This window comes from Spinacia oleracea, chromosome 2 (assembly GCF_020520425.1).
Source record: "Spinacia oleracea cultivar Varoflay chromosome 2, BTI_SOV_V1, whole genome shotgun sequence".
NCBI lineage: Eukaryota > Viridiplantae > Streptophyta > Magnoliopsida > Caryophyllales > Amaranthaceae > Spinacia > Spinacia oleracea.
Window position 1 is genome coordinate 65,074,753 of NC_079488.1, and position 23,459 is coordinate 65,098,211.

A 23,459-nucleotide genomic window follows, 5' to 3' on the forward strand; every position below is an offset into this window, starting at 1 on the left:
CTTCGCCCATGCCCATTCGTCCATTGCTCATAGCCCACGACACAAGGCAGGGCTGCTGCCTTGTGCTCGTGCACCATGGCCTTGCTCATTGCATTCGTGCCGCATGGGCGACGAGCTCCCTTGCTCGTCGTCACATGCCCACACTCTATAACACCCCTTAAGGGTAACACGTAGCGTCCATTGCTTTGTGCGTGCAAGTTATATGAGCGAATCGCATAAAATTTAAAAAATTTATATTTAAAATTAATGACAAATTAATAAATAATATTAATTTCATAATTTTAGGGCGAAAAATCGAAAATTTATTATTCAATTGATTTCCGATTAATATGGATTCAAGTCTAGGTCATAAAAATTTAAAATTTATCATAAATTTACAATTTTTATGGTGGTTTATAATCATAGGTATCTAATTAAATTATAATTAATTATGAAAATCAAATTAATTCTAAATTATTCTAATTTTCAACAAATTAATCATAATTACAAATTAGATTGCATAATTAACAAGGCTAGGCATTCAAACTTGTTAAACATATACAGTAGGTCAATCAAAAATTCAAGATTTATCAACAAGAATCGCAAATATTTAATTTAACATCTTAAATTTACGAAATTTTGCATTCGAAAAACTAAAACCTCCGAAAAGTCATAGTTAGGCTTCGAATTTGAGAATTCTGGGTTCGGCAGAAAAAAACTATTTTTGTCAAAATTTTAGAATGCCTTTTACATGCGGAATTGACACAAAAATCACTCGATTTGGATACAAATGATCCTCTAAAATAAAATATGATGTGTTTTAAATGAAAAAGAAGTTTATGAAACATAAATGATACTAATACGATCCTATAAATTGTAACTTAATCCATTTTCATTAATAAACATAAATCATCCTATAAATGATAATCTAATGTATTTTAAATGCAGATGCTATGTTCAACTGTTTTTCAAAAAAATAAAAATTATAACTGTTTATAAAACATTAATGATCCCTTAAATGTTAAAATGGTGTTTTTTCAAAAAATATATATCATGTAGGATACATGTATCATACCTGTTGCATAGGAAAGTTGTATCAAATGTGATAATATCTCCAAAATCTTTGTATTGTGCCATGCACCTTGCATCAGCCCAGCAAACGTTCAAGAGCTTCCCTTCTTGATCCGTTTGGATTGCACTGTAGAAGTCTTTATTGAATTCATGCATTTTCTTAAAGTGTGCTTCAACAGCAGCTGCATCACCTCCAAATATGGTACGCCTACGTTCCAAGTTCACTGCATTTCTCAGGTCGCGGTGATTGTATGATACATTTGCATGTCTTCCACTCCCAATCACAAGCGAGTTAAAGCTCTTATTCAAAGATATCCCAGTTGCATCATTCAGAACCATCTTTTGAAAAGATTGTTCATCAATACATCGATAGTTCGCCATTAGCCGGGTGTGATCCGGATAAAGATCATGATTGTGAGACAAATCACAATGCTTGATTACCATCATGTCATTCTCTAGCCGCGCATCTACAAACACCTTACACCCCGTAACTTTAGTTCTTTCCCCCCTTTTCGGGGCTCCTTTGTTACAAATAAATCGAATCCTTCTCATCATATGATACATGGGCTCTTTATCCCCTACCCCCTTTTTGTTAACTCCTTCTTCACGGTACTCATCTATTATATATTGAACTTGATCTCACAAAGAACTCAAAACCTTTATTATACGCATACTTATGGAAGTAATCAGCAAATTCATTGCCCGAAGTAAAGGACATCCCCACAGTTGGGATTTTATCAACATGGTTTACGGATGCCTCCTCATCCTCCCGAGCCTCCTCATCCTCCTGAGCCTCCTCATCCTCCTGAGCCTCCTCCTGTTAGGTTATGATACATATGACAATTCATAAATCATGCGGAAAAACCATAAAGCCAGGAATACATATTATTTACACATAATCATTTAGCATAGTTTAGATGCATACTCTTTGTTGCGTGCCTTCCCTAGCTGCGCCCGAACCGAACAAGAACAAGTCTTTAGGACTCCAAGTGTCGTCCCTCCGTAGATAGTCCACAGCACGTCCGGATCCGCCTTAAGATTGACCAACTAGAATCGCCCTTAAGGTACTATTATTTTCGGCACTTTTAGGCAATTGTGTGACTGAATTTTTCTCTTAAAAACTCACTTTGAGTACTTGAAAACTCGTTGTAAATATGTGACCCTAGGCACCTATTTATAGAGTTATGGAAAAGGATTTGGAATCCTATTAGGATACTAATTTATTTAATTATAATCCTACTAGGACTCTAATTAAATAAACTAAATCTTTTAGGATTAGATTTAATCATATGACGAATCCCGGTAGCCTCAGGATTCGAGTAACACATTTCGAGTAATACGCTAGCACCGCACGCAGGGCTTGCGGCCCACGCACAGCGCCAGCCCACTCGTCGCAGCCCCGCGCGCGCGCCCAAGCTTCGGCTGGGCCTGGCTTTTGCGCTGGGCCTGGTCGTATGCTTGGCGTGTGGTTGTTGCGCTTGGCTTGCTGGGCGATGGCCCGGCTTCGTGCTGGGCCTTCGTCTGGCAGGCCTCGTCCGATGCTAATTCGTACGATGCGCTTCCGATTAAATTCTCGATTCCGGAATTCATTTCCGATACGAACAATATTTAATATTTCCGATTCCGGAATTAATTTCCGTTTCGAACAAATATTTAATATTTCCGTTTCCGGAACTATTTTCCGATTCCGATAATATTTCCGATTCCGATAATATTTCCGATTCTGACAATATTTCTGTTTCCGGCAATATTTCCGATTCCGGCAATATTTCCATTTCCGATAATATTTTCCGATACGTACCATGTTTCCGTTTCCGGCAACATCTACGACTTGGATAATATTTATATTTCCGATACGATCCATATTTCCGTTTCCGGCAATATCATCGTTTCCGGAGTATTCATTTCTTGCCTGTGACGATCTCAGCTCCCACTGAAACCAAGATCCGTCGATTCCGAATATCCATAGTTGGAGTATTTAATGCCATTAAATACTTGATCCGTTTACGTACTATTTGTGTGACCCTACGGGTTCAGTCAAGAGTAAGCTGTAGATTAATATCATTAATTCCCCTTGAACTGAAGCGGCCTCTAGCTAGGCATTCAGCTCACTTGATCTCACTGAATTATTAACTTGTTAATTAATACTGAACCGCATTTATTAGACTTAACATTGAATGCATACTTGGACCAAGGGCATTATTTCCTTCAGTCTCCCACTTGTCCTTAGGGACAAGTGTGCATTTCCTAATTCCTTTGTCGCTCGATGCTTGCTCTTGAACATAAGGTAAGAGTTGTCATCCTTATTATGTCTAGAGGTGTTCCTCGGTTTCAGAGTTCAACTGATCAAATAAACAGATAATCATAGCCTATGATTCATCCGAGCACGGCCATGCATTTCACAGTTTCTAGCTCTCCGAGTGGCCTTGTACAACTTTTAAGCATCTCATCCCGATTTATGGGAGGACAATCCCAATCTTGCAATCTTGAGATTAGACTTCGTTTGATAGGTGATTACCTGAGCGTTGCCTTTATAGCCTCCTTTTACGGTGCGACGATTGGTCAACGTCAAAGTAACCAGTTCTCAAACAAGTAATCTCAAATCACTCAGGTATTGAGGATTTAGTGTCTAATAATTTTTAATGAAATTTACTTATGACAGATTTTTATCTCTTACAGTAAAGTTTCATAGGTCTGTCCGATACTAGTCTTCCCAAAGTAAGTATCTATGCAAATGATTATGACATTGCCATGTCCACATAGTTCAAGAAACAGAACTACTAGTCATCTTGCATTCTAGTCGTCTAACGTTTTCTATGCGTCCAATTTTATAGAAAACTCCGACCAGGGACCATTTTCAACTTTTGACATTCAAGTTCACTTGATAGACATTTCTTAGTCACAGGACTGGTCCTGGCAGTCTATCTTGAATATATCGTCAAATTGAAGGGACTCATCATTTAATACTAAACCAAGATTAAATGGAATATGAAAATTCATTTCATATATGATAAATGTTCAACCCCAATGTTTTACAACCATGGGCCTCAAACCCATCTTCTAAAACAGTTCATGGAATTTCAAAGCTATGCTTGATTTCCAGTGCTACAATGTAAGTGTTGCTTCTCACTTGTTGCATAGGTTTAGTTATCATGTTTTGCCAATCTTAATATCCTTTTCATCGAATGTTTTTCGAGATATGATGATAAGATCTTTTGAGTTTGTTTATTATGTGATCTAGTCTTTCTTACTTCGATAGTGGTTCTACGCATTTTGCAATGAAGAACCATCAAGTTAGCAGACATGTGATCCACCCAAGTTCAATGAAGAACTCATTAATATAAACAACTTTGTTTTATTGCTTCTTAGGCAATAAGTACTTTTACTTCAACTGTATAGGTTGCTAGTGATGCTTTGTTTGGATCTACTTATCCAAGCAGTTCACAGATATGTGGAAGACTCTCCAACTATATCTTAGAACATAGAAATTATTATTTTAATTTACCACGCAACAACTCATGGTCTTCAATCCATGTTGCCATTTCAAAACACGATGCTCTTTAGCTCGTCCTTGTCAATGGTTAACTCCAAAGGGTCTTGCTTGATCCTTTGCCAGTGTTTATGCGTGTAGCATCAATATTTAGCATATCTTTATTTCCTTGAATCAAGAACTATTCCTATGTACCTTTTCAAGTACCATAAGTGTTCTTGATCTCAATCTAGTTCATCTTCACTTAGATCAATAGAGATTGGTATATGTTCGTCATGCCTAAAGTCATACGATACGTTTTTGGCGATCCTCATATTATATCATACATGATAAATTCTTTTGCAGAATAATTCCCAATTGAATTCTATTCATGTAACTTTAGCTTATCTAGTTTCAGTAGATACTAAATTCAGCTAAATTCTTTGACATATAATATAGGTTAAGAATCTCATTTAGACTCTTTGATGTTTAACTTAGTAAATGCTTATACATAGTTCAAACATCCTTTACTTAGATTTATTCACATGGGTCAAATATCTCCAATGGAGACTTTCGTGTTTGATTTAGTAAATCCCATTACTTAATCCAAAACAATATCATAAGATCTTTGTAAATAGATCTTAATACCCAGTATGTACTAAGTTTCGCCATGGTCCATCATTGATGAATAATTTCAAATCTAAGTCATTAGCATTTGAATGTTATTTCACAATAGAGAGATATGTGTGTGATACACATAGGACCAATTAAGTTTTATATACTCCCACTAAACTTCTTATATATCTATAAGAATCATGTACATTTTATGAAACTAAAATACTTATTAGCTTCATTAAAATATAATTCCAATTCCCAATTGCTTGCTTAAATCTGTACTTAGATTTTATATGCTAGCTTTCTCTTTCAAGCATTTATTTGGATCCACAAATCCTATGACATACCATGTACATAGTTTATTCCAACATTTGATTGAGGAATACGTTTTGTCATCCAATTGCTATATGTACCAATATGCAATCATTGCTTGAATTATAGACTTGAGCATTACGATTATGCATGAGGTTTCAACACAATTCACACCATGAATTTGCTTGTAACCTTTAGCAACTAATCTCGCTTTGTGTGTGAACACAATTTCATGTTTGATGGTTTTTATCCTTAAAACAAACTTGCAACCAATAGGTGTGAACCTATTCTTGCAAATCAACAAAATTTCAATTTTGTCATCAAAACATTGAGTATGTTTTATGGCCTCTAACCATTTAAAACATTTGAGTCTATATATGGCCTCTAACCATTTTAGGGAATCTAGGTTTCGTCATAGGTTTCTTATAAGTCACAAACTCATTAATCTACATGATAATAGTTTGACTGCAAGTTGTAGGTTTCTTCACTATCTAATAGAAGAATCTCATAGTTTCATTAACCAGAACTCTATGTTTCTTTACTATCTAATAGAAGAATCTCATAGTTCCAGTGACTTGAACTCTATGCCTACTTGGGTATAGAACATCAAACAATAGAATATCAACAGGCACTTTGAGAGTCCTTTGAATATTCTATTCTCCTTGAAGCACTTGTAAAGTCTTCTAAGAGATGTCTATTCTTTAAAGCCACTTCTAAAGTCCTTAAAGAATACGTGTTCGGATTTTCTAAAGAACTTCGAAAATCCTCCGGAATGTCCGTCTATGTTTGTTGTTCGCCTCGAAGACTTTCAAGGTCTATTTTCTCCCACTTGTCATTTTGGAAACGAATCTCCAAAAGGACATCATTTCGAGCAAACAAACATTATGTTCTCAAAAATTCGTGGTAGAAACAATACCCTTGTGTCTCATTTGAATAAATCACAATGAAACATATATCTATACTTGGGCCTTAGTTTGTTGAATAACAAACACTAAGCTCCCATTGAGTTTAGCAACTCTTTAGATATATATAATTGAAAAGATATCCTGAAATTACTTTTCAATAGCTTTGACGAATTTGGTTTAGTTTGGTGGTAGTTGAGCATTTTGTTTTAGAAATTATAGGAAAAGTCTTTATGATTCATCATTAATCGAATCAAGTACTAATTGACTTCGATTATTTCAACTAAGATATGCCATATCTTATGGACCTAGATTGTGAAATTACAACACACAATCATTGATGATCATATTTGGTCTCAAGTAATCATCAACATGATCTAACCTAGATCTTTATGATTTCTTTCTAAGTGGATTTTATACTTCTGAATCTTTGAACTAGCCAAACAGATTCAACTTATATCACATTTGAGTAAATAAACCTATATTCACTCAAATCCATGTGAAATAATAAAGTCATAAAATCTTTCTTTAGCTTTGAACTCTATTGTCTAGGCGTTCTAACAATAGTTCATATCTTTTGTTACTTTCAACAAGTAAGACTAGTTGTCTTAAAATGATCTAGAAATCAATCAACTTTCAAAAGTCCATCAAAATAGAGCTTTTGAATGTTAACTTGTTGATATGGTCTAAGCAACAATGCCAAAGATTAGTGGAACTCAAATCAAGGGGTTGATTTGAACCTAGTAAAGTTCTTTAAAGAGTTGTTTGTTTTAATCAAGCATATTGATTCAACCTGTAATTGACCATTTCATTCAAATAAACAAACAAACATTGTTTTTGTTTTTCTTGAATGTGAGTCTTTCTGTGTTTGAAAACAGAAATTTAGGTATGTTGATTATGGAACAAAATAGCCATTAAGTTCCAGCCTTTGAAAGGACTTAAAACAAACTAGATGACCCTACAACTAATGTAGCATTTCCATGCTTCATTTCCCACTTGTAGGTCATTAGTGTATCCTAGCTTCCATTGTTTGAGTTATTACCGAAGTAAGAACCTCAAGCGGTATATGATACCAAGGAAGTTTGATTGCTAGGTCACTTCTCTTTAAACATAAACTTACAGGTAGAAACGGAATTGTAAATTCCTTTCATCTGTTCCTTTGTTTTCCTATTTCTTGTATCCTTTCTTATAGCCTTAAGAATTGAATTCTCTAGTGTTGACTTTTATATTTTGTTAGACATGTCCAATGTCACTCCAACAAGGTTCTTTCCATTTAATTTATGTTGAATATTCTGTTTCAACTAGATGATCTTACCAGAAGCTTCTAAAGTTCTCTAAGCATCGATCTATTCGAATGTCTAGGGACTAGACTCATTCGAGAATTAAATGGACAAAGATATTAGGTTGTTAACCATTGGTAAGGCTGAGCGTTTAAACTCAATGCTTTATGATCTCAAAACTACATTGTATTTTGAATTCACAAGCACCAATCGGTTTGCCATTTGACTTTGATACTCGAAAACAACCATAAAAGTCGCTAAAAGAAACGTACATTTTAAAATTGCTCACATCTCTCATTTCCGTGAATCGTTCTTGGATTCACTACCAATCGAGGAAATTTACTGTTACCTTTCTAAACGGATTTATTGCAGTGCAAGATATTTAATTATAAACAATAATTAAAACATTCATTGAAGCATGCAAAGTCTAAACATTTATCATGAATAATAACTTGAAAATTAAAGCAATCATGCAATTTAAACAAGTCATTAGCATTTTATTCGAGTTTATTGTTCCGGCAGGTGTGAATAAAATGATTCCAAGATCCTAAAATCATTGAAGAATTAAGCACAGTTTGTCGACTCAATTCTAAAACATTTTAGGTAAGCAAAAGCCTTTTGCTAATAGTCTAGAAACTATTCTTGGTTGATAGGTACGTCTAAGAACTTATTAGGTAAACCTATCGATTTTGCCACGACATAAAAGGACTCCTTACTTATATCGTTGAGTTTCACCAAAACTAACATGTACTCACAATTATTTGTGTACCTTGCCCCTTTAGGACCAATAAGTAACACCTCGCTGAGCGAAAACTATTACTAGATTGATGTAAAGGATATCCAAGCAAGTGTATATTTTGGCATGGCACCTTTTAACTCAATTTTTAAGTTTGGAACTTAAGGCTCTTACTATGTTGGTTAGATTTTAAGTGAACTAAAATCCTTAATCATGCAACATAATCAAGCTTTGATCTCATGCATTTTAAGACATATTTAAAAGCAATAAATAACTTAAAACATGCATAAGATAAATGTGATCTAGTATGGCCCGACTTCATCTTGAAGCTTTAACTTCAAAGTCCGTCTTGAAAATCTCCGTGGGAGGCACCATTTTCTTCAAATAGGATAAGCTATAATTAAAACTAATTACAACTATTTGATGGTACGCAGACCATATTTGAATTGAAAAACAACTTTGGTACTTTAGACCAATTACATTCAAATTAATGGTACGCAGACCATATTTTCTATCCTATTTGGGCTATACTAGTCACTTCATAACCTGCAAAACAGTACATATACAATATATACCATTCACCCATTCATTATCATGAATGGCCCACATAGCTGGTTAGTATAACACATTATGCATCACGTAAACATTTGCAGCAATTAATCAAGGGCACCAATAATCTACCAATTATTCAGTCCTTATTAATTCTAATCAAGTTGTTTTAACCTTAAGGATTTGTAGACCTAATCAAGAGTTTATGACTAAAAGGGCTCCCACTTAAACCAATAAATTAATATGCTTTACTAATTTTAAACATAAAAATGTATTTCTAGTCTAACCGGAAACATACAAATTTAATTAAAATTTAAAGCTCATATAAATTTATAATTGAATCCAAAAAGTTTAATTTAATTTCAGTCGTATTTAAATTAATTCATGATTTTAATTTTAGTAAAATAATTAGAATAAATAAAATTTATTATAATTACAATATTCAAAATTAAAATCCAAGAAAATAATTTAACTTATTAATTTTAAAATTAATTAAAATTACGTAAACTGAAAATTTCAAATTAAAATTTCAAAACGATCTAATCGCAACGCAACAACCCTACGCGACGAACGCCCATGGGCCACACGCACACATCCATCGCTGGCCATGTGCGCGCAGCCCATGCGCTGCGCCGCATCGCTGCTGCTGCTTTCCTTCGCAAGGCCTCATGCGAGCTGGTGCACGCTGCGCGCGCGCCAGCGCTCGATGCACGCGAGCCATCGCTCGCTGCGCTCGCTCGCCAGCGCTCGCTGTGCGCGCTCGCTAGCGCTCGCTGCATGCGAGCCAACGCTCGCTGTGCGCGCTCGCCAGCGCTCGATGCTGCGAGGCATCGACGCTGGGCGGAGCACTCGTGGCACGCGAGCTTGCGCTCGCTGCGCGCGAGGCTCCGCACGCTTTGCGCGAGGCAGTGCGCGCTGTGGCGCAGCTCGCTTGTTGCCCACACGCGACTGCCGTGCCTTGCCTTCGCCCATGCCCATTCGTCCATTGCTCATAGCCCACGACACAAGGCAGGGCTGCTGCCTTGTGATCGTGCACCATGGTCTTGCTCATTGCATTCGTGCCGCATGGGCGACGAGCTTCCTTGCTCGTCGTCACATGCCCACACTCTACAACACCCCTTAAGGGTAACACGTAGCGTCCATTGCTTTGTGCGTGCAAGTTATATGAGCGAATCGCATAAAATTTAAAAAAATTATATTTAAAATTAATGACAAATTAATAAATAATATTAATTTCATAATTTTAGGGCGAAAAATCGAAAATTTATTATTCAATTGATTTCCGATTAACATGGATTCAAGTCTAGGTCATAAAAATTTAAAATTTATCATAAATTTACAATTTTTATGGTGGTTTTTAATCATAGGTATCTAATTAAATTATAATTAATTATGAAAATCAAATTAATTCTAAATTATTCTAATTTTCAACAAATTAATCATAATTACAAATTAGATTGCATAATTAACAAGGCTAGGCATTCAAACTTGTTAAACATATACAGTAGGTCAATCAAAAATTCAAGATTTATCAACAAGAATCGCAAATATTTAATTTAACATCTTAAATTTACGAAATTTTGCATTTGAAAAACTAAAACCTCCGAAAAGTCATAGTTAGGCTTCGAATTTGAGAATTCTGGGTTCGGTAGAAAAAAACTATTTTTGTCAAAATTTTAGAATGCCTTTTACATGCGGAATTGACAGAAAAATCACTCGATTTGGATACAAATGATCCTCTAAAATAAAATATGATGTGTTTTAAATGAAAAAGAAGTTTATGAAACATAAATGATACTAATACGATCCTATAAATTGTAACTTAATCCATTTTCATTAATAAACATAAATCATCCTATAAATGATAATCTAATGTATTTTAAATGCAGATGCTATGTTCAACTGTTTTTCAAAAAAATAAAAATTATAACTGTTTATAAAACATTAATGATCCCTTAAATGTTAAAATGGTGTTTTTTCAAAAAATATATATCATGTAGGATACATGTATCATACCTGTTGCATAGGAAAGTTGTATCAAATGTGATAATATCTCCAAAATCTTTGTATTGTGCCATGCACCTTGCATCAGCCCAGCAAACGTTCAAGAGCTTCCCTTCTTGATCCGTTTGGATTGCACTGTAGAAGTCTTTATTGAATTCATGCATTTTCTTAAAGTGTGCTTCAACAGCAGCTGCATCACCTCCAAATATGGTACGCCTACGTTCCAAGTTCACTGCATTTCTCAGGTCGCGGTGATTGTATGATACATTTGCATGTCTTCCACTCCCAATCACAAGCGAGTTAAAGCTCTTATTCAAAGATATCCCAGTTGCATCATTCAGAACCATCTTTTGAAAAGATTGTTCATCAATACATCGATAGTTCGCCATTAGCCGGGTGTGATCCGGATAAAGATCATGATTGTGAGACAAATCACAATGCTTGATTACCATCATGTAATTCTCTAGCCGCGCATCTACAAACACCTTACACCCCGTAACTTTAGTTCTTTCCCCCCTTTTAGGGGCTCCTTTGTTACAAATAAATCGAATCCTTCTCATCATATGATACATGAGCTCTTTATCCCCTACCCCCTTTTTGTTAACTCCTTCTTCACGGTACTCATCTATTATATATTGAACTTGATCTCACAGAGAACTCAAAACCTTTATTATACGCATACTTATGGCAGTAATCAGCAAATTCATTGCCCGAAGTAAAGGACATCCCCACAGTTGGGATTTTATCAACATGGTTTACGGATGCCTCCTCATCCTCCTGAGCCTCCTCATCCTCCTGAGCCTCCTCATCCTCCTGAGCCTCCTCCTGTTAGGTTATGATACATATGACAATTCATAAATCATGCGGAAAAACCATAAAGCCAGGAATACATATTATTTAAACATAATCATTTAGCATAGTTTAGATGCATACTCTTTGTTGCGTGCCTTCCCTAGCTGCGCCCGAACCGAACAAGAACAAGTCTTTAGGACTCCAAGTGTCGTCCCTCCATAGATAGTCCACAGCACGTCCGGATCCGCCTTAAGATTGACCAACTAGAATCGCCCTTAAGGTACTATTATTTTCGGCACTTTTAGGCAATTGTGTGACTGAATTTTTCTCTCAAAAACTCACTTTGAATACTTGAAAACTCGTTGTAAATATGTGACCCTAGGCACCTATTTATAGAGTTATGGAAAAGGATTTGGAATCCTATTAGGATACTAATATATTTAATTATAATCCTACTAGGACTCTAATTAAATAAACTAAATCTTTTAGGATTAGATTTAATCATATGACGAATCCCGGTAGCCTCAGGATTCGAGTAACACACTTCGAGTAATACGCTAGCACCGCACGCAGGCCTTGCGGCCCACGCACAGCGCCAACCCACTCGTCGCAGCCCCGCGCGCGCGCCCAAGCTTCGGCTGGGCCTGGCTTTTGTGCTGGGCCTGGTCGTATGCTTGGCGTGTGGTTGTTGCGCTTGGCTTGCTGGGCGATGGCCCGGCTTCGTGCTGGGCCTTCGTCTGGCAGGCCTCGTCCGATGCTAATTCGTACGATGCGCTTCCGATTAAATTCTCGATTCCGGAATTCATTTCCGATACGAACAATATTTAATATTTCCGATTCCGGAATTAATTTCCGTTTCGAACAAATATTTAATATTTCCGTTTCCGGAACTATTTTCCGATTCCGATAATATTTCCGATTCTGACAATATTTCTGTTTCCGGCAATATTTCCGATTCCGGCAATATTTCCATTTCCGATAATATTTTCCGATACGTACCATGTTTCCGTTTCCGGCAACATCTACGACTTGGATAATATTTATATTTCCGATACGATCCATATTTCCGTTTCCGGCAATATCATCGTTTCCGGAGTATTCATTTCTTGCCTGTGACGATCTCAGCTCCCACTGAAACCAAGATCCGTCGATTCCGAATATCCATAGTTGGAGTATTTAATGCCATTAAATACTTGATCCGTTTACGTACTATTTGTGTGACCCTACGGGTTCAGTCAAGAGTAAGCTGTGGATTAATATCATTAATTCCACTTGAACTGAAGCGGCCTCTAGCTAGGCATTCAGCTCACTTGATCTCACTGAATTATTAACTTGTTAATTAATACTGAACCGTATTTATTAGACTTAACATTGAATGCATACTTGGACCAAGGGCATTATTTCCTTCACCTCCCTCACATCATTTGTAGGAAACTCCTCGCCCTGTTCCACCACATCATTTGAGACAACTCAATGGCCTCCTCGTCCACCTCAGCCTCCTCCACAACATCATTTGTAGGAAGCTCCTCGCGCTGTTCCACCACATCATTTGAAGACAACTCAATGGTCTCCTCCACACATTCATTTAGGTCTATATTGAAATTTGTAGTTACATTGTCATCATTAAACTGATTCTCCAGTGCGTTATCATGCACGGCTTGGTTTGATGTCTCTTCACTCAAATGAAGCTCTGCCATATCATCTAACACTTCATTTAGGTCTATATTCACACCTTTGCGTGAAATGTGGGAATCAGTCTTCATTTCACTGTGGTGATTGTAAAATAAGGTGTAAGATAGACATGAATTGACAATATAATCTTATGGCTTACAAAATTAATTTTTTGTAATATGAGTACATAAAATAATAGGCACCATAATATTACTTTACGAAAACATCGATTCATCACCTTAATTAACAATTTTCACATCATTCAAATTACGTCTATTAAATCAAAATCGCAATATAAAAAATGATAATAATATCTAATTAACATTAATAAGTTATTAAAATGTTACAGTTCTCACCCGGCAATGGAAGTCGGAAGTATACGCCAGAAAAAGTTGCCGCCGGTTCTATCGTTGTGGGCCTTGTGGCAGCTAGTACTTCACGGCAAGGAGAGAAAATTTTACAGTACTCTAAAACCCCAAGATGAAGTTTGAAATTTTATCATGAATTATATTTATATAGGGACAATGTGACGTTTAAACTACTTTTTGGGAAATAGTGTTAATAAATTATATATACGTTTGAACTATTTGAATTTTGATCGTTCATGTACGAATTTTTTGGAGGGGTATATTTTACCTAAAATCTATTTTGTTTTAAAGGGATCAAAAAATATTTAGTTTTGAAAATATATTGATCCCATAATATGTGATATTAAAAATAAAAAAAAAATTCCTAAATTGAAATTTTAACATTTTGATCCCATAATTATGAATTTTATTTATTAGTGGGGGGCAGTGTTTAAAGTGACGTTTAAACTTCATATGGGAAATAGTGGTAATAAATAAATTATATGCACGTTTGAAACTATTTTAATTTTGATCAAAGTTGCACGAATTGTTTGGAGTGGTATATTTTACGTAAAATCTTTTTTGTTTTAAAAGGACCAAACAATAATTAGATAGGAAAAAAACATAAAAAAAAAACAAATTCCTAAGGTCTTATAGGATTCGAAACCCGGTGTTTCATGAAGTTTAGGAAGCGTTCAACTGTTCAAGTAACCAATATGACAAAGGGGTATCAGCACGTCTAAATATAATTGCAATACAAATTTATTTGACATTTTAATAACGGATTCTTTTAAAAAGAATGATCCCATAAACTAATGTACTGATCGATTTAAAAAAATACAACATGATTTTAGTTTCTTGGAAAGGGTTTGTAGTACATAGGATAAATAAAACGGATATTTCATGAAATACCCCCGAGTTTTGAAGTAATTCACCAAATGCCCATCAAGTTCCAATAATTCACCAAATACCCCTGACAATTGACTTAACGCCCCAAATACCCTTACTGATAACGGTCCGTTAGTCCGCCGTTAGTCTAGTTTCATAATTCACCAAATGCCCCTTTTAAAAAAAATTATTTCACCAAATACCCCTATTATTAAACTTATTTCACCAAATGCCCCCAACCTTAAAAATAGTTATGCTGATGTTCCAACGGCTAGTTTTTTCGTTTGAAAATTAGTCGTTGCTTATTGTTTGCTTATGCCTTCTTGATCCACTAAAGTCGTGATAATATCTAAAGGCTAATTTTGAACAAACGTAGTACGAAGAGAAAATAATAATGTTGATTGTGTGTTCCACTCAATACAAAGCTACGCAATTTATAGGTATCAAAATAACAAACTAAGCCTTATAATAAGGGCGAAAGATACTTATGAAATGAATCCATGCAACAAAGAAAATCAATGTTTTGAGTAACGAGTGAGATATCTTGAAATGACAATTTGTACATTACACCCAAGGCATAATCCAAAGAGAAGCTAGTAGGAAACTTATTCCTGATTTACAGCTACGATGCCAATTATGAGCTTTGGATCTATTGATGTCACAAGGAAATTTGACAAGCATCGACTCAGCGTACACAAATTCAACTCCACTGCTTCAACCCAGGGACGGAAAACACTTGAGGAGAATCTCAGAACCTGTTTCGAGCTCCTGTTCTAGTATGGTCAGTGGAGGAACCAATCTCTCTATTTTCCTTTTCCAGCAGTTAATATTAACAATTTAACATTCCTGAATTTCGACAAGCATCAACTAGCGGGCCAACTTGTGCATCCAACTCTATACCAATAATAAGACCCTGCCCTCGGACTTCTTTCACATGTTGTTTGCCTCCTAATTTCTTCGCTAAGAGTTCTCTGAAGTCTTGACCTTTCTTTGCTAAAAGTACTTGCTTGCTCTCTTAAGTCCTAAGTTCTGCCTGTCCATCCCAAACCATGACATAAATAGGATTAGCCTTTCTTCATTTCACAATCAAAGTAAGATGCCTTGTATTGACATTACAGTATCATCTTTTTCTTCATTTGCTTCAAGTCCTATTGCATCTTACTGTTTCCCCTATTTTCAGTACTTTCTCCTTCGCCTAAGCTTCCCCTGTATTGTCCTTCATGCTGCTGCCCCCTGTTTTCTTGCTCAACTACTCCCTTGCACCAACTCAGATTGTTGCAAGGATCACACTTGTAGTACAACCTTTGTGGATTGAGTGTTGTATCGGAGCTTCAGATGACAAATTTCCAATCACAATAGCAAAATAATTGGTTAGGTACTCTAACATATGTGGACTCATTGTATGTGGATGATGATTTTGAAACAAAAGTCATGACACAAATCTAATGCAATTAGCGAAGCAAAGAAAAAAAAAAACAACTAAATTACAAGAAACATTCAGAAAGTGGGTTTTTATAGCCAAGCAAGACCAACAGCTACTTTTCAAACGAAAAAACTAGTCGTTGGAACATCAGAATAACTATTTTAAGTTTGGGGCATTTGGTGAAATAAGTTTAATAATAGGGGTATTTGGTGAATTATGAAACTAGGCTAACGGCGGACTAACGGACCGTTAAAAGTAAGGGTATTTTGGGCATTAAGTCAATTGTCAGGGGTATTTGGTGAATTATTGGAACTTGATGGGCATTTGGTGAATTACTTCAAAACTCGGGGGTATTTCATGAAATATCCGTAAATAAAAACCATAATGATTGTGGTTTTATCGATTTTGATTTCGTGATGTAAATATTGATCCCAAAAATATGTGATATAAAAAAAAATTAAATTATATGCACGTTTGAAACTATTTTTATTTTGATCAAAGTTGCACGAATTTTTTGGAGGGAAATATTTTACGTAAAATCTTTTTGGTTTTAAAAGGATCAAACAATATTTAGATAGGGAAAAAAACATAGAAAATGTATTTGATTTCTTTATGTAAATATTGATCCCATAAAACATGTGATATTAAAAAAAACAAAATCCTAAGGTCTTGTTAGGATTCGAACCTTGGTGTTTTATGAAGTTTAGGAAGCGTTCAAGTAACCAATATGACAAAGGGGTATCAGCACGTCTAATTTGCAATACAAATTAATTTGACACTTTAAATACGGATTCTTTTAAAAAGAATGATCCAATAAACTAATGTACTGATCGATTTAAAAGTAGGCGGATTTTTTTATGCAGTGGCTGTAGTTAAATTATTGTGTTTTTTATATTATCTTTTAATTTTTTTTCTTTAATACAATATTTGTCTCTTTTACAAAACTACAAAATACGTGTACTATACTTCATTACAAACTTTTTTTTTGAAGGTATTATATGATGTTATAAGATTATATTTTGTTAATATGGTATCATACAACAAACTACCAATCACACAGAATAGTGTAAAAATATATCTGTTCCACATAACAAGCACGAGAACAGTAAAGCTATAAGTTTTGTTTTTGATTCTTGAGGCGAATAGTAGCTTTAAGTTTATTGAATATCATATTAAACATGAATAGTAAGCGTTTTTTATTCTTGACGCGAATAGTAGCTTTAAGTTTATTGAATATCATATTAAACATGAATATTAAACGTGAATAGTAATCGGTCTGATTTGGTGTTCAGCCCAGCGAATTTAAACTAAGAAAAGGCGTAGTTAACGGAAATGAACTATAAACAGAAACGATTATATTATCTCGTTAATTGAAGAGATTATATTCTCTTATAAATTGAAAAGATATTGCAACTAATGAAACCAAAATGGAAAGTGATTAATAAAAACAAAAACTAGTTAAAATAAGAACATGTCAATTCATATTAAATTTATGTCCCTCCGGCAAACAAACCCTCCAGGACCAAGATTGACCATCTCGATTTTGATCACCATAGCCGACACCGTCGTTGTAGATATTCCTTCTCAATTTCCCAGCCCACCAACAACGTGCACACGTTCCCGCTTCTTCTATGGTGTCGTGGATTATGTCACAACGAGCTCTAGGCCGAATGAGCGACATCCTACTCCAGTCCACCGATCCTCTGCTGAAATGAATTTTCTCCCTCACGCGCGTAACACATATTTTTCTTATTAAGCATCTCAATTATCATGAGTTCATATATTCCGTTGGCCTTCGGAATAATCTCATCCTCAAAAATTTCTCCCAATGTTCTAGATTGGGAAGGAGGTAAAACGAAGGGTTTCATGTTCGATGTATTTCAATAAGTTGGAGAATATTTTATTTTTTATCGGAGATGGTAATCTATATATATGGGAACATCAGAAGCCCAAAGTAATTTTTGTTAGAAATAATCATGTGGGCCTACATGTATGACCGTATGTGTATAAAAGCTATCTTAAAGTTAGCCCATAAAAGTGATCGGTTTTTATATTTAAGTATATTGGGCTTATAGGTATCTTATTGGTATGGGCTAATATGTGTAGAGACCCACTCCTATGTCTCTTATTTTATGATGGGCTTAATAAGTGATATGGGAGACCCTATATATATAGGTGTTAGGGTTAGGGTTATGGTCCCCGATTCATATGGTTTTCTATTCTCTCTGACATCCCATCATCAAAAGAATATCAAGGGAGACTATATAGAATTGGAAGATCCAAAACCCACCGTCCATCAATCCAATGGAGAAAGGTACGCTTCCGCAATTATACTACCGATTAATCTAGTATGAAGTATTTAGTTTGAATTAATTACAACAAGTGGTATCAGAGCCTCCTTCATATTAGATTAGTTGATTTATTACGGTTTGTTAATTATCTTCAATCGCATGTTTTGTATTTTTCGAAGCGTGCGATTGATTGAGTTCCGCTGCATTTATCGTGCTTAATTTGAGTTTTCGCCACAAATTTTGTCATGTTTTGGTTTTACTCCTGTTCCGGGTGTGGAATGAGAACAGCTGACTGTGGGATACTGGATTCCTGTCGAGATTGCCGGTTGATATCTGCACAACAGAATGGATTAACTAGCCTCGGGGGTGGTTCGAGGATCCCCCCTCCGATGCTTAAGTAAGATTACTGAGAGATTAAGAGATGATTAAGAGATGATTAGAGAGTAAGAAAGAAGTGTGTTTAAGTGTTTGTGTACCTCATAGCAATAAATGAGGTGCTCCTTATATAGACCAATCCAAGGGTACGATCTGGTAGGTCCCTTGTGGTTAGATAGCGACCTGTTGATAGTGACCCTTGGTTGGTTGTCTTCATGATAATGCCGGTAGGGGGTCTTGCAAATAATGCCGGTAGAGGATATTTACCTAAGATGACCAGATTACCTGCAGGTTAAGTTTACATACGGGGAGTTCTGCCGGTACCAGGTGGTGCCGGTAGGACACCCCGTACAACTAGCCCCCTCAGAGTAAGCGCATATATGACAATTGTTGCGCTTGCTCTGAGTTTAATGGGAAAAAATAAGTATTATTTTGATACCTGGTGGTACAACTAGCCCCCTCAGAGTGAAGCGCGGGCGCTGACTGTGTTGCGAGTGTTTCTGAGAAAAGACCGCGAACAGTTTGTCGATTGCCTTCGCTCTGAATGAAGAACTTTGTTGCTAGGTCCTTTGGAAAAAAGATTTTGACGACTAGCCCCCTTGAAAAAAGATTTTGACGACTAGCCCCCTTGTAAAAGGTTTGGACGACTAGCCCCCTTGAAAAAAGATTTAGACGACTAGCCCCCTTGTAAAAGGTTTGGACGACTAGCCCCCTTGTAAAAGGTTTGGACGACTAGCCCCCTTGAAAAAAAGATTTTGACGACTAGCCCCCTTGTAAAAGGTTTGGACGACTAGCCCCCTTGTAAAAGGTTTGGACGACTAGCCCCCTTGAAAAAAGATTTTGATGACTAGCCCCCTTGAAAAAAGATTTTGATGACTAGCCCCCTTGTAAAAGGTTTGGACGACTAGCCACCTTGGGAATACTTCAGATGACTAGCCACTTTTTGAATTTTTTCCCTACAAGTGGCGGGAGATTGCTAGCCACGTTCCTCCACGTGGCCTTCATCCTGTGCCTCATTTTTTGTGCTTATTTTGGGCCGTTGATTTCGATCGTAACTGTCTCTTCAACTGCTCGACTTAAGGGGCATGACCTTTCACATCCCCCCTCTTTGACCTATAAGACCCCAAAACTTCTTCGAGAATTTACTTTTTCAACCATTTTTACTTCCTTTGAATTTTCGATTTCTCTCTCTTCCCTTGCGGTTTTGCGTTGAACTCCGTTGCTGTTTTACCAAGTCTTTGCTGTTGTGGTGATTTGTATTTGCTAAGGTTACTAGCCTCTTTTCCTTTCGTTGCTGAATTCTGGGTTTTCCTTCCCCTCTCTTATCTTTGTGGTTGATTTTTCTTTGTTTCTGTGTTTTTTGTAGGTTTTTTCTGTGTTTCTCTTTGACGTGGTTCATTGTATTTCAAACTTCAGAAAACTCGTAGGTATCCCCCCCTCTTTTCTGCTCCTCTTTGATTTCTTAGCTTTTGCTTTTCTTTGTTGTGTTTCCCTTTTTACTACCCGCCGCCTCGAAAATGACCAAAACTTTGGGCGGGGACAATCCTTCTTCTCAACCTTCTGGGTTTTCTGGTTGGAGTGTTCCTCGAGAGAGTAATTGTAGTTGGGCCCGGGAGGAGCCGTACTTTCAATCTAATTTAAGACGGACCGCCATTCGTGAGGTGTATGACGAGGGTTTGAGTCAGGCTGAGAGAGAGCGTTGCTTTGCCCTACATCAACTGCGGTCTCGAATGATAAGGGAAATGCAATCTCATGAACGCCCTACTCCGGCTACCGAGGCCGCTTTAGATGTCTCCCCTATTTCAGTGCGATATCACATTCGCTCTTATCGGGAATTTTTGGATTCCGCCGGTAGTGGCCATGGGCAGTATGGAACTAATACTGGCAACTTCGGTGTTTCTTTTGGTCAGGCTGATAGGATGGCACCAGAACAACCGGCTAGCACTAGCGGCCGCCGCCCTGGTAAAGAGCCTGCTACTGACGACGTTGATATGGCTATTGGGGAATATTCTGATGGTGATTCCATTTTTGAGGATTCTGCCGGTAAGGGTGTTGACGAACACAGAAGTGGTGATGGCGATGAAGCCGGCGTGTCTGGTAGAGACGGTATGGAAACCAACGATGAGGGTATGGAAGCCAACGATGAGGGTATTGGCTCAGATGATGATGACCCTGCCGATATTATAGTGGCCGAAGTTCTTGCGGATGAGGCTAAGGAGCAGCCTTATTTTACCGACGACGCCACGGACGTTCACAGGAAAGAAGAGCTTCCCCCTTTAGAGACTCTTCCTCGCACGACAAAGATTTTGACGACATGGCGCGAGTTGATTATTAAGAAGAATCATGTAGTACATGGGGGGGTTTTTCTTGGCTTACCGGCTGAATATAAGTTGGTAGTGCCGGCTGAAGGTGCTACAATTTTTGATTGCCCTCCCGGCCATATTGCTGTTTATGCGAAGCATTTTGATTTTGGGCTTCACTTTCCTTTGCATCCTTTCGTTGAGAAGATATTTCGCGCCTGGAATGTCTGTTTGGCCCAGGTTACACCTACTACTATCAGAACCGTTATTTCTTTCGTCTGGCTGTGTCTGTTTAAGCAATGGCCGCTGACATTAAATTTATTCAAGCGGTTGCTGTGGCTAAAGAAGGACGGTGAGACAGGGTGGATGTCGGCCTATAGTGCAACAAAAAGGAAGACTGTGCATCCTCCTCTGTCGAGTTGTAAAGACTGGCAGGATCGTTTTTATTTTGTTCAATTTCCCGACAATTTTCTTCTTCGGCGGACTTTTACCAAACCTATGCCTCGAATGGAGCAGTATAACCAGCGTGGTTTGGGCCGTCGGGAAAGAAAAGCATTTGATTATTTAGAGTGCGGCATTCTTGATGTCGGCCTCAGCAAAAAGCAGGCTGTAAATAGAAATTGGCTTCCTAATGCCTATTATATTTTGGGTAGCCAACCGTTGTCTGCTGTCGGCTTATGCAATACTCATTGCTTTGGTAAACACACCATTAGTTGATTTGCCCGGCTGAAAATACTTATTTTTTATTTTTATTTTGTGCAAGTGTCTTTCCGGTATTAATTCCTTTGTCGTCTTTTTCAGGTACGAAAACCTTGGATAGAGAACTTCTTGGTTTTGACGAGAATTGGAGACCTGTGTGCACGCAGCCTCCTCAACCTAAAGCTAAATACGACACAATATCAACGTATTCGACACGAGCTTCCTCTCGTCGCTCTACTACCACTGTTGCGAAGAATCGTGTGAGTGCCGCCTGCAAATCCAAATCCTCCTCTGTCGTTGTTTCTCAAGCTCCGCCTTCATCCACAATGCAATCCAATCCAACAGGCCGAGGTGGAACCCGCCGAAAAAGGTCGTCTCTTAATTCCAGTCGGTCTAATCCGACTAAGAGGGCAAGGGCCACCGGTGAGGATGATGCTTTCGCCGATTTCGAGGCAAATGAGCCGGTTTTGGAGTCTGCCGCCAAGAAAACTACTGATGCCACCCTTCAGGCGCAGCCGTCTCCACAAGCTTCTCTTGAGATTTTGGACGAGGGTCCTGTCGGCGGATTTATTGAGGACTTCCACCGCCAAGCTACTTCTGCTGCTGTTACCGGTGGTAATTCTAGTATGCCTCCTGTCAGTCGCAGCGAGAACAAGTCTGGGGATTCTAGGCTGAATTATCACCTACCCCTCCGCACCGGTGGTTGGATCGAGGATACTCCTTTCAAGATTCCACCGCAAATGAAGTCATGGTTCGAGACTCCTGGCGGCGAACCTACCGACCAGTTTTATCCCACCATTGACCTGTTGTGTGGGGAGTCGGTGGCTACTGATTCAGCTAAGGACGGTGGTGACTTAGGCTACCGTGCCTTTAAAGATTTGATAACGCCTGCTGACAGGCCACAAGGTCAGATTGATGCCCCTGCTTCTCAACACTTTAATGACCTATACAAGGTATGTTATCTTGTTTTTTGTTTTTGTATATACATTTATTATACGCATATTTTTTTATTTGCAATATGTTTTTTCGGTTGAGGGCTATTTTGATTCCCTTCCTTGTATTATATTCAGGCCGTTCAGTCCAGCATGGACTTGTACTATGTTTATCGCTGGAACCAACTGCAGCTGACTCAGAATAACATTGATATGGCCGACTTGAGGAAGCGGGCTGAGGATGTTGAGTCTTTGCTGGAAGACAGCAAGAAGAAGTTGGATGCTGCGGCTTCTGATTTGGAGGCGGCTAATAAACGGCTCAAGGATATTGAGCCTATGCTGCAGGCTGAGGCTGAGAGAGCAGACGGCTTGGATCAACAGCTGGCAAGTATTAATGCGAGCTTGCCGGGAGTGAGGAAATCTGCCGCCAAGAAAGCTGTTGATAAACTTCTTCAGTCTGACTGGTTTAACGACATTCTGACTTTGCGCCATAACGGCGGTTGGTGTGCTGCGCATCGGGTCGTTTGCCATGTGAAGAAGCTGGACGAGGATGGTTGGCAAGAGTTTGAAGATGGCTATGAGGAGAAAGAGCTGTATAAGGTTGCGACCGGCTTTGAGCCTCAGGAGCTACCTGAGGCGGTGATTTGCAATGCTAATCAGAGGACCCTGCCTCCTTTGGATGTTCCGGAAGCGGCATATTGCTCTGATGATGAGCATGCCGTTTGACGGTTTCGGCAGTCATCACCTCCCTCCTCTTGCGGATCTTCTTCTTTTCCCAGCCGGCCTCATACTTGTTAGGATTTTTATTTTTATTTTGGCGGCTG